The sequence below is a fragment of the Coregonus lavaretus genome (assembly GCF_964263955.1).
Source record: "Coregonus lavaretus genome assembly, chromosome: 4".
NCBI lineage: Eukaryota > Metazoa > Chordata > Actinopteri > Salmoniformes > Salmonidae > Coregonus > Coregonus lavaretus.
In genome coordinates, this window is record NC_139991.1 from 47,847,732 (window position 1) to 47,859,559 (window position 11,828).

Below are 11,828 nucleotides of genomic sequence, written 5' to 3' on the forward strand. Positions count from 1 at the left end.
GATATACAGTGCCCTCCACAATTATTGGCACCCCTGTTTAAGATGTGGTCGAGGACTTCCAAAAATTCTAATTTTTTTAAAAACAACATAGAACCCAAATGCAAAAAATGAGAAAAATCCAACCTTTTATTTAAGTACATTACTTTTGTGTAAAAAAAAAAAATCACACATTTAGAAAAAAATTAACTTGAAATCATGTGTCCCACAATTATTGGCACCCCTGATGTTAATACTTTGTACAACCCCCTTTTGCCAACAAGACAGCACTTAATCTCCTCCTATAACATTTCACAAGATTGGAGAACACAGAGAGAGGGATCTTTGACCATTCTTCTTTGCACAATCTTTCTAGATCATCCAGTGTCCTGGGTCCTCTCTTATGCACTCTCCTCTTTAGCTCGCCCCACAGGTTTTCGATTGGGTTGAGGTCTGGGGACTGAGATGGCCATGGGAGGACCTTGAGTTTGTGACTGCTGAACCATTTTTGTGTAGATTTTGCCACATGTTTTGGATCATTATCCTGCTGAAAGACCCAATGACGACCCATCTTCAGCTTTCTGGCAGAGGCCATCAGGTTTTTATTTAAAATGTCCTGGTAGTTCAAAGCGTTCATAATGCCATGCACCCTAACAAGGTTCCCAGGGCCTTTGGAAGAGAAACAGGCCCACAGCATCACAGATCCTCCACCATACTTCACGGTGGGCATGAGGTGCTTTTCGGCATACTCATCTTTTGTTTTACGCCAGATCCACTCAGAGTGTTTGTTGCCAAAAAGCTCAATCTTAGTCTCATCTGACCAAATCACACGATCCCAGTTGAAGTCCCAGTGCCGCTTAGCAAACTCCAGACGTTTACGTTTGTGAGTGTTAGTGAGAAAAGGCTTTTTCCTTGCATGCCTCCCAAACAGCTTGTTGGCATGTAGAGAGCGTCTGATGGTTGTTTTGGAGACGTTGTGACCCCAAGATGCCACTCTTTGATGCAATTCTGTGACAGTGAGCTTAGGACTTTTTTTTACTTCTCTTACCATCCTCCTCACTGTGCGTTGTGGCAAGATAAACTTGGGACCTCTTCCAGCCTTGTTTGTCACTGTTCCAGTTGTTTTAAACTTCTTAATGATTCCTCTGACTGTAGATACGGGCAAGTTAAGGCGAGTGGCTATTTTCTTGTAGCCATTGCCTGACTTGTGAAGGTCGACACAAATCTGCCTTACTTGAATGGTGTGTTCTCTTGTCTTTGCCATGTTGACAAATGGGTAAGAGAATTAGGCCTCTGTGTCACGTCATATTTATACCCCAGGGAAACAGGAAGTCATGAATTACTAATTAAAAGTTCCTAGATACCCTGACCAACTTTAGCAACTACAGAAAAATATATATTTTTAAAAATCTATTAAAATTTTCAGCGGAATTGTTAGGGGTGCCAATAATTGTGGGACACATGATTTCAAGTTTTTTTTTTTCTAAATGTGTGATTTTTTTTTTTACCACCAAAGTAATGTACTTAAATAAAAGGTTGGATTTTTCTATTTTTTTGCATTTGGGTTCTATGTTGTTTTAAAAAAAAAAGAGAATTTTTGGAAGTCCTCGACCACATCTTAAACAGGGGTGCCAATAATAGTGGAGGGCACTGTATTATGCCTCGATCACACCGACAGCTCTGGCATTTTGGTACACCAGAAGTACATTAATTCCCAGTGGAACGCTGTGTTTGCCTTGTAGCATTGCGTTGCAGAAGCAGTTGCAGTGCATTCTGTGTGGTGCATGCGTTGGATTTATCGAACGTATGAGTCAAACTGTATGTGTATGGCTTGACGGAAATGGTAGCAGAAGGTGAATGTTGAACTTTTGTTACACACATATCCAGATAGTGCTGTTATGCTATACGTTTCATCGGTGTGATCGAGGCGTTAGCGTATCATCGGTGTGATCGAGGCGTTAGCCTATCAGTGCTGGCAGTTGTTGTTGTAGGCCTATAAAGGAATACAACCACATATGGTTGTTAATAAGAACTCAGAAATGAGATATGCATTCAATTTCAAGTCTAAGTTGCATGTCCTTCATAAATCACTGAACTAACCTCATTTACTGCCTTTGCCAGGACCGGCCCTAGCCTTTTGGGGACCCAAAGCGAGATTTAGCGGGCAAAATATTTTAGTGGACCCTGTCTTTACAGCAGAGAAACAGTTTTTAAAAGTTAATTTCCTGCAATTCGAAACATTTTGTTATGGGGCGGAGAGAAGTTGAGCAGTTTTAAAGTTAATTTCCTGCAATTCGACACATTTTGCCAAGACTTATGCCGTGTTAATGATATCTGAGAGAGAGTGACTAACAAAATCAATGGGCCCCCCCTGGAGGTCAGGGCCCCTGGGCACATGCCCTGCGTGCTGGTCGGTATTCGGCCATGATTACTACAAGTTTACATAGCTGGTTAGACTAATTTACCAATCTAAAAATTGTTAGCTAACATGGTTAATTGAGTGATTGTCAGAGACTGACATAACAAGAGATAAACTGCTGATGCACAACCACATTTCGAAATTGCACCTTGTGTATTATACTATTTGAACTCAACAGTAAGTTGAGACCCCGACTAAGGGACCACTTATGTCACTTATGTCTGGAGCCGGCCCTGGCCTTTGCAAATGTGTTTTTGTTGTTGCTAAAATACATAAAAAATGTTTAGCATAGACCTAAGCTATATATTTCACAGCACAAATTATTTATGCAAACAAGACAAGAATATCTAGGCAATGACAAACAGCAAGAGAGAGCTGAACGAGTCCACTATTAGGCCTAGGTTCATGTAATGAAAAGGGGCCATATCAAATCCACAGGGATCTCCTGCCTCTGTGGAATCATATATGGAGTCAAAATACATCTGCATTTCAGCTAGGGCCAGCTCAGCTGAAATGGAAAAAGTTTAGGATTATAATTTTTTTGACCAGAGAACATGCTATTTCACAGTAAACAAATTATCAACTGACTTTCAGCAAGCTTACAAGGAAGGGCACTCAACATGCACGGCACTCACACAAATGACTGATGATTGGCTGAAATAAATAATAATTGATAATGTTTTGTTAGACTTCAGTGTAGCTTTGACATTATCAATCATAATCTGCTGCTGGAAAAACTTGTGTTATGGCTTTACATCCCCTGCTGTAGTGTGGATCGAGAGTAATCTGTCTAACAGAACACAGAGGGTGTTTTTTAATGGAAGCTTCTCCAACATTATCCAGGTAGAGTCTGGCATTCCCCAGGGCAGTTGTCTAGGCCCCTTCATTTTTTCAATCTTTACTAATGACCTGCCACTGGCACTGAGTAAAGCCTGTGTGTATATGTACTGTATGCTGATGACATAACATTATACATGTCAGCTACCACAGCAAGTGAAATCACTGCAACACTTAACAAAGAGCTGCAGTCAGTTTAAGAATGGGTGGCAAGTAATAAGCTAGTCCTAAATATTTCAAAAACTAAAAGCATTGTATTTGGGACCAATCATTCATTAAACCCTAAACCTCAACTTAATATAGTAATTAATAGAAATTCAGCAAGTTGAGGAAGGAAAGGAAAATGGATACCTAGTCAGTTGCACAACTGAATACGTTCAACCGAAATGTGTCTTCCGCATTTAACCCAACCTCTCTGAATCAGAGACTAAACTCCTTGGTGTAACCCTGAATTGTAAACTGTTATGGTCTACACATATTGATGCAACAGTAGCTAAAATGGGGAGAGGTCTGTCCGTAATAAAGTGCTACTCTGCTTTCTTGACATTGCTATCAACTAAACAAGTCCTACAGGCCCTAGTTTTGTCGCACCTGGACTACAGCCCAGTCATATGGTCAAGTGCCACAAAGAGGGATATAGGCAAATTACAGTTGGACCAGAACAGAGAAGCATGGCTGGCCCTTAAATGTACACTGAGAGCTAACATCAATGACATGCATGTCAATCTCTCATGGTTCAAAGTAGAGGAGAGACTGTATCACTACTTGTCTTTGTGATAAGTTATGACATGCTGAAAGCACCGAGCTGTCTGTTCAAACGACTAGAACTACATGGAACTTTATTTCACATCAAGTAACTTATGCAAGCAGTAAAATCAGTAAAAAAACAGATAAAACTACACCTTATGGAAAAATGTGGATTATGAGGTGACACACACACAGGCACACACACATCCAAGTGTGTGTGCACACACACATCCAAGTGTGTGTGCCAACACACATAGTGGTGTAATAATGTTATATGTACTGTTTTATAAAATGTTTGTTTTTGCCTTAATTTGTTTGGACCCCAGGAAGAGTAGCTGCTGATCCTTAATAAATAATCAAAAGGGGACCATTGCGCTCTCCCAGAGGTTTGGTTGGTGTGTAAAACCAGTGAATCCAGATAAATAAAAAGGTGTGATGGGTCCGCACTCAAAAAGATGTTACATAAAGCTTACTTCATTTTTTATTTTTTTTATTTTATTATTTTATTATTTTCACTGCATCAGGGATAGTAAACACAGAGGTTTCAGCTTTGTAGACTTCTTCAGTGTGTAGGTACAAATCTTTTTCATTCAAAATAGCATTTGTAGGGAACACAGGTGAGCAATCGATGAGCAGCAGGTGCTTCTAATCAGATTTGCCACTCATGTGCCAATCAGGGATATGGCTTCTCTGGTCTACCTGTAGACAAGTTACAGTCACAAAGAAATACCGAATTATACGGTATGGGAGCGGACACAAAGGGCAATTGAGGGCATAAGGCGTGAACCATTCATTAATCAATTGCCTCAGGTGTCTGCTCACTTAGATACATTATATCAATTCATGAGATAGCTTATCACAAAGGACATACATATGTGGGTCTAACTCATAAATGATAAGCAAAATCAGATATGGACAGCATTCTTGTATAACAGTCTAAATTTGGCATATATGAAGGAGGTGTTCTAGTTATTTGTTTACACCATGTAGGGATGCGGAATTGAATTTACACTGAACAAAAATATATACATTCAAATTACTAGAGATTAAATGCAATTGTATTCGTTGTCCGTAGCATATGCCTGCCCATATCATAACACCACCTCCACAATGGGGCACTCTGTTCACAACGTTGACATCAGCAAGCCGCTCGCCCACACGATGCCATACACGCTGTCTGCCGGATTCATCCGTGAAGAGCCCACTTCTCCAGCGTGACAGTGGCCATTGAAGGTGAGCATTTACCCACTGAAGTCGGTTACGACGCCAAACTGCAGTCAGGTCAAGACCCTGGTGAGGATGATGAGCACGCAGATGAGCTTCCCTGAGACGGTTTCTGACAGATTGTGCAGAAAGTCTTTGGTTGTGCAAACCCACAGTTTCATCAGCTGTCCGGGTGGCTGGACTCAGACGATCCCGCAGGTGAAGAAGCCGGATGTGGAGGTCCTGGGCTGCTGTGGTTACATGTGGTCTGTGTTTGTGAGGCTGGTTGGACGCACTGCCAAATTCTCTAAAACTACGTTGGAGGCGGCTTATGGTCGAGAAATGAACATTAAATTATCTGGCAACAGCTGTGGTGGACATTCCTGCAGTCAGCATGCCAATTGCACGCTCCCTCAAAACTTGAGACATCTGTGGCATTGTGTTGTGTGACAAAACTGCACATGTTAGAGTGGCCTTTTATTGTCCCCAGCACAAGGTGCACCTCTGTAATGATCATGCTGTTTCATGAGTTTCTTGATATGCTACACCTGTCAGGTGGATGGATTATCTTGTAGACCCTCTCTATGTAGTCTTTTAACAGATAAGGGAAAACAGCGGGTTCACTAAAGTGCCAGGTTAGGACATCACTACACCATGTGCATGTGCTGAATGTGAAAATGTAGGCATATCATCACATTTTGAAGGGGTGCCATGTTTCTTTGCCTGCTCCTGCCACGTCTATGATGGACCAGGCCCTCAAAGGTGCCCATGGGTAATCAATGTGGCCAGTTATGTTGAGCAGGAGAGTTCATCACTCAAAGGTCACTAAGTTCATCATCTCAATAGTCAGCAAGTAACATCGGAAGTTGCTGATACTGCAGCCTTCGCTACTGCCAGGCTCAACATGGTGGTGAAGCCCTCCATCTAGTGGATAATTTAGTAATGACAGCTCCAGGATGTATCTTTTTTTACTGCCATTGATATGAAATGGGGTCCAATTCTATACAGAGAGTGGGGTTGATTGTTACCAAAGATGATCCTTACACTGATCCCTATGGGTTTGGAAATCAAACCAGAGCCCACATACACATATAGGTCTCTGACCTGAGAGTTGTTGCCTGGCCTTTTGTGAAGTTCGTTGATAAAAACATTACAATTAAATCCATTTTAATTCCACTTTGTAACACAACAAAATGTGGAAAAAGTAAAGCGATGTGAATACTTTCTGAAGGCACTGTATATATTATACAGCATACGTTATTTAAACAAATAAAACAAGAAAATGTAAGCAACGACACACAGCCAGAGGAAGCTGAAATCGTCCACTATTAGGCCTTGGTTCATGTAATGAATAGGGGTAATATCAAATCCACAGGGATCACCTGCCCCTGTGGAATCATATATGGAATCAAAATATATCTGCAGTGCAGCTAGGGCCACCTCAGCCCTAGACACAAGAACATGTTTATTGATTCATGGTATGACAGATAAGACAATGTCATTGGCATTTAATTTCTAATTCATATTATATTGACATTTAAATAATAATAATATGCCATTTAGCAGACGCTTTTATCCAAAGCGACTTACAGTCGTGCATGCATACATTTTTGTGTATGGGTGGTCCCGGGGATCGAACCCACTACCTTGGCGTTACAAGCGCCGTGCTCTACCAGCTGAGCTACAGAGGACCACATAAACTATCCTAATTCGCATTACTTATTCCTAAACATTTGGTCTTATTTCATAACGGAATGGAATTGGCAATTATGGATATGGCAGTGTATTAGGAGGTAGTCTATCCCTCCAGGTCTTCCACCAGGAGAGGGTCTGCTTTTTTCAGGGCCTGGTAAAACTGTTCCTGCGCAGTTTGCCCTTTCTTAATTATCATTGTCAGCAGAGCTTCGTTCTTCTTGGTCGGTGTGGTTTTGAAGTCCACCTCCTCTCTATCCTCCCCACTCAGAACCCCAAGGTGCTCGAGAGCGCTAAGGATGGGACGAAGGTTGCCCATCCTGGTCTCTAGAGCTGTCTTGTGTGTCTTCAGGAAATCATGGCCTGATGAGGGGCTAGTGTGCTGGGATGCTGCAGGCGAAGGGACTGCAAGAGAAGAGGACCCACTGTTATGATAAATGTTACATCTGTCCATCCTGATAAGTCAAATGGAAATCATTCTAGCTGCCCAATGAGCAAGCTCGAATGATTGGTATGATTGAGTGTGATAACGTTTTATGTCAATATTAGTCAATAATTGAACTTTTGTCTCATATGAGTGCAATGCTAAGTTTATTTATTTTGTGCTAAATCATTGTGTTAAAAGTATAGATTTTACACTACCCATCATCACCTGTATGATAATGGATTGCTCCAATGGTGTTACCAGTCATTATGGGAGTGTTGACACTGGCCCCATTCTGGGCTGAGATGTTGATGGAATGGACAGAAGAAGACCCCGATTCCGGACCAGATGCCATTCTAGCTCACTAAACACAGAATATTAGAATAGGAGGGAAAACATTATCTATTTAATTCTGTAAAGTTGACTGAAGACCCTGACTTATCAATGAATACAGATATGGAGACAGCATACACCCAATTTGAGTCACGTATCATGCCAACAGAATATGATTGCTGATTTCATCTACAAACATCTACTCAGCCTATGTTAAGCATTGTCTCTCAACCTGGTCTCAGAGCATTTTGTATTATTCTGTATGTAAATCCGAGACAGTCCACTTAGTATATTATGTTGGTGTGTATTAATTTGTGTATGTCCATCACCCATTTCGTATTATATGTTACGAAATACAATTTGAATTATATGTTATAAATTTGCAAAACATACAATATGTTATGAATCTGCAAAACATACAATATGTTACGAATTTGCGAAAACGTACATTTGAAGTTGGAAGTTTACATACACTTAAGTTGGAGTCATTAAAACTCATTTTTCAACCACTCCACACATTTCTTGTTAACAAACTATAGTTTTGGCAAGTCGGTTAGGACATCTACTTTGTGCATGACACAAGTAATTTTTCCAACAATTGTTTACAGACAGATTATTTCACTTATAATTCACTGTATCACAATTCCAGTGGGTCAGAAGTTGACATATACTAAGTTGACGGTTCCTTTAAACAGCTTGCATTTTTTTTTAAATGATGTCATGGCTTTAGAAGCTTCTGATAGGCTAATTGACATAATTTGAGTCAATTAGAGGTGTACCTGTGGATATATTTCAAGGCCTACTTGCAAACTCAGTGCCTCTTTGCTTGACATCATGGTAAATTCAAAAGAAATCAGCCAAGACCTCAGAAAAACAAACAATTGTAGACCTCCACAAGTCTGGTTCATCCATGGGAACAATTTCCAAACACCTGAAGGTACCACGTTCATCTGTACAAAAAATAGTACATAAGTATAAACACCATGGGACCATGCAGCCGTCATACCGCTCAGGAAGGAGACGTGTTCTGTCTCCTAGAGATTAACGTACTTTGGTGCGAAAAGTGCAAATCAATCCCAGAACAACAGCAAAGAACCTTGTGAAGATGCTGGAGGAAACAGGTACAAAAGTATCTATATCCACAATAAAACGAGTCCTATATCAACATAACCTGAAAGGCCGCTCAGCAAGGAAGAAGCCACTGCTCCAAAACCGCCATAAAAAAGCACATGGGGACAAAGATCGTACTTTTTGGAGAAATGTCCTCTGGTCTGATGAAACAAGAATAGAACTGTTTGGCCATAATGACCATCGTTTGTTTGGAGGAAAAAGGGGGTTGCTTGCAAGCCGAAGAACACCATCCCAACCGTGAAGCACGGGGGTGGCATCATCATGTTGTGCGGGTGCTTTGCTGCAGGAGGGACTGGTGCACTTCACAGAATAGATGGCATCATGAGGAAGGAAAATGCTGTGTATATATTGAAGCAACATCTCACGACATCAGTCAGGAAGTTAAAGCTTGGTCGCAAATGGGTCTTCCAAATGGACAATGACCCAAAGCATACTTCCAAAGTTGTGACAAAATGGCTTAAGGACAACAAAGTCAAAGTATTGGAGTGGCCATCACAAAGCCCTGACCTCAATCCTATAGACAATTTGTGGGCAGAACTGAAAAAGCGTGTGCGAGCAAGGAGGCCTAGAAACCTGACTCAGTTACACCAGCTCTGTCAGGAGGAATGGGCCAAAATTCACCCACTTATTGTGGGAAGCTTGTGGAAGGCTACCCGAAACGTTTGACCCAAGTTAAACAATTTAAAGGCAATGCTATCAAATACTAATTGACTGTATGTAAACTTCTGACCCACTGGCAATGTGATGAAAGAAATTAAAGCTGAAATAAATCATTCTCTCTACTATTATTCAGACATTTCACATTCTTAAAATAAAGTGGTGATCCTAACTGACCTAAAACAGGGAATGTTTAATAGGATTAAATGTCAGGAATTGTGAAAAACTGAATTTAAATCTATTTGGCTATAGTGTATGTAAACATCCGACTTCAACTGTATGTTATGTTTCGTACGGTATGTATTAAGTTGTGGATGTCCATCACCCATTTCGTATTATATGTTACGAATTACAATTCGTACTATAAGTTACGAATTTCCAAAAATCTATATGTTACGAATTTGCAAAGATATGATATGTAGCTAGGTGGCTAATGTTAGCTAGCTCGCGAACATTAGGGTTAGAGAAAGCGTTAGCTAAAAAAGTTACGTTTTTGCCTTAAGTAACCATCTGTCTTAGTAGTTAAAAAGTAGCTAAAAAATAAGTAAGTAGTTGAAAAGCTGCTAATTAGCTAAAATGCTAAAGTTGTCCGTGATGAGATTCGAACTCGCAACCTTTGGGTTGCTAGAAGTTTGAATTATACACTCGTTCTACCCCCACCCACATACAATATGTTACGTATTTGCAAAACGTACAATATGTTACGTATGATATGTTATGAATTCTAGCTTGGTGTTGGTGGCTAACGTTAGCTAGACTGCTAACATTAGCTAGACAAGGGGTTAGGGGTTAAGGTTAAGGTTAGGGTTAAGTTTAGGAGTTAGGTTAAAGGGTTAAGGTTAGGATTAGGTGAACGGTTAGCTAAAAGAGTTACGTTTTTGCCTTAAGTAACCATCTGTCTTATGTAACCATACCAAACATAAGATATCATACTAAATGGAATGCTCTGAGACCAGGTTGTGTTTCTCTACTGATTACAGTATAGGACATTGCATAACTGCTAAACTTTGGGTAGGCTATTGAGCTCCACAATGTCGTTAAGAACATAAATATACAATGTGAATCAAACAGACACTTGTTTGTCTGACATACTTCTATTGGTCTTTGGGTATACCTTTATGTCAAATTACGCACTGTTCATTGCGTTATGGCAGTTTACGCGCACAGGAAAAAACATTCAACACCTTCACACAGACTTTCGAAGCTACTGATTATATTTAAAACGAATTCAAATCGCACACAAATTAACACAATCTATTGGAAAATATCTCAAACATCGTCTTACCAAGGTTGATGTTCTAGCTCGGGAGGTGTAGGATACCTTTGTATGAATGTTGTCTTCCCTTCTAAAGTTACAAAACTTGTAGACTACAGAAGGCTATTTTCACTTTCGCTTTCTGATGCATTATGCCTCGATCACACCGACAGCTCTGGCACTTTGGTACACCAGAAGTACATTAATTTCCAGTGGAACGCTGTGTTTGCCTTGTAGCATTGCGTTGCAGAAGCAGTTGCAGTGCATTCTGTGTGGTGCATGCGTTGGATTTATCGAACGTATGAGTCAAACTGTATATGTATGGCTTGACGGAAATGGTAGCAGAAGGTGAATGTTGAACTTTTGTTACACACATATCCAGATAGTGCTGTTATGCTATACGTTTCATCGGTGTGATCGAGGCGTTAGTGTATCATCGGTGTGATCGAGGCGTTAGCCTATCAGTGCTGGCAGTTGTTGTTGTAGGCCTATAAAGGAATACAACCACATATGGTTGTTAATAAGAACTCAGAAATGAGATATGCATTCAATTTCGAGTCTAAGTTGCATGTCCTTCATAAATCACTGAACTAACCTCATTTACTGCCTTTGCCAGGACCGGCCCTAGCCTTTTGGGGACCCAAAGCGAGATTTAGCGGGCAAAATATTTTAGTGGACCCTGTCTTTACAGCAGAGAAACAGTTTTTAAAAGTTAATTTCCTGCAATTTGAAACATTTTGTTATGGGGCGGAGAGAAGTTGAGCAGTTTTAAAGCTAATTTCCTGCAATTCGACACATTTTGCCAAGACTTATGCCGTGTTAATGATATCTGAGAGAGAGTGACTAACAAAATCAATGGGCCCCCCCTGGAGGTCAGGGCCCCTGGGCACATGCCCTGCGTGCTGGTCGGTATTCGGCCATGATTACTACAAGTTTACATAGCTGGTTAGACTAATTTACCAATCTAAAAATTGTTAGCTAACATGGTTAATTGAGTGATTGTCAGAGACTGACATAACAAGAGATAAACTGCTGATGCACAACCACATTTCGAAATTGCACCTTGTGTATTATACTATTTGAACTCAACAGTAAGTTGAGACCCCGACTAAGGGACCACTTATGTCACTTATGTCTGGAGCCGGCCCTGGCCT

The 11,828-nt window shown here is 40.6% G+C and overlaps 1 long non-coding RNA gene across 1 annotated transcript; it reads right to left on the reverse strand.

The window, feature by feature from the left end:
- Nucleotides 1-6,335: 6,335 nt before the first annotated feature.
- Nucleotides 6,336-10,843, reverse strand: LOC311127128. Its single transcript, XR_014613091.1, has 3 exons — nucleotides 10,705-10,843; nucleotides 7,527-7,662; nucleotides 6,336-7,279 (listed from the first exon to the last, which is right to left on the reverse strand). It is a non-coding gene; the product is annotated as an uncharacterized lncRNA (long non-coding RNA).
- Between the last annotated feature and the right edge of the window lie 985 nt (nucleotides 10,844-11,828).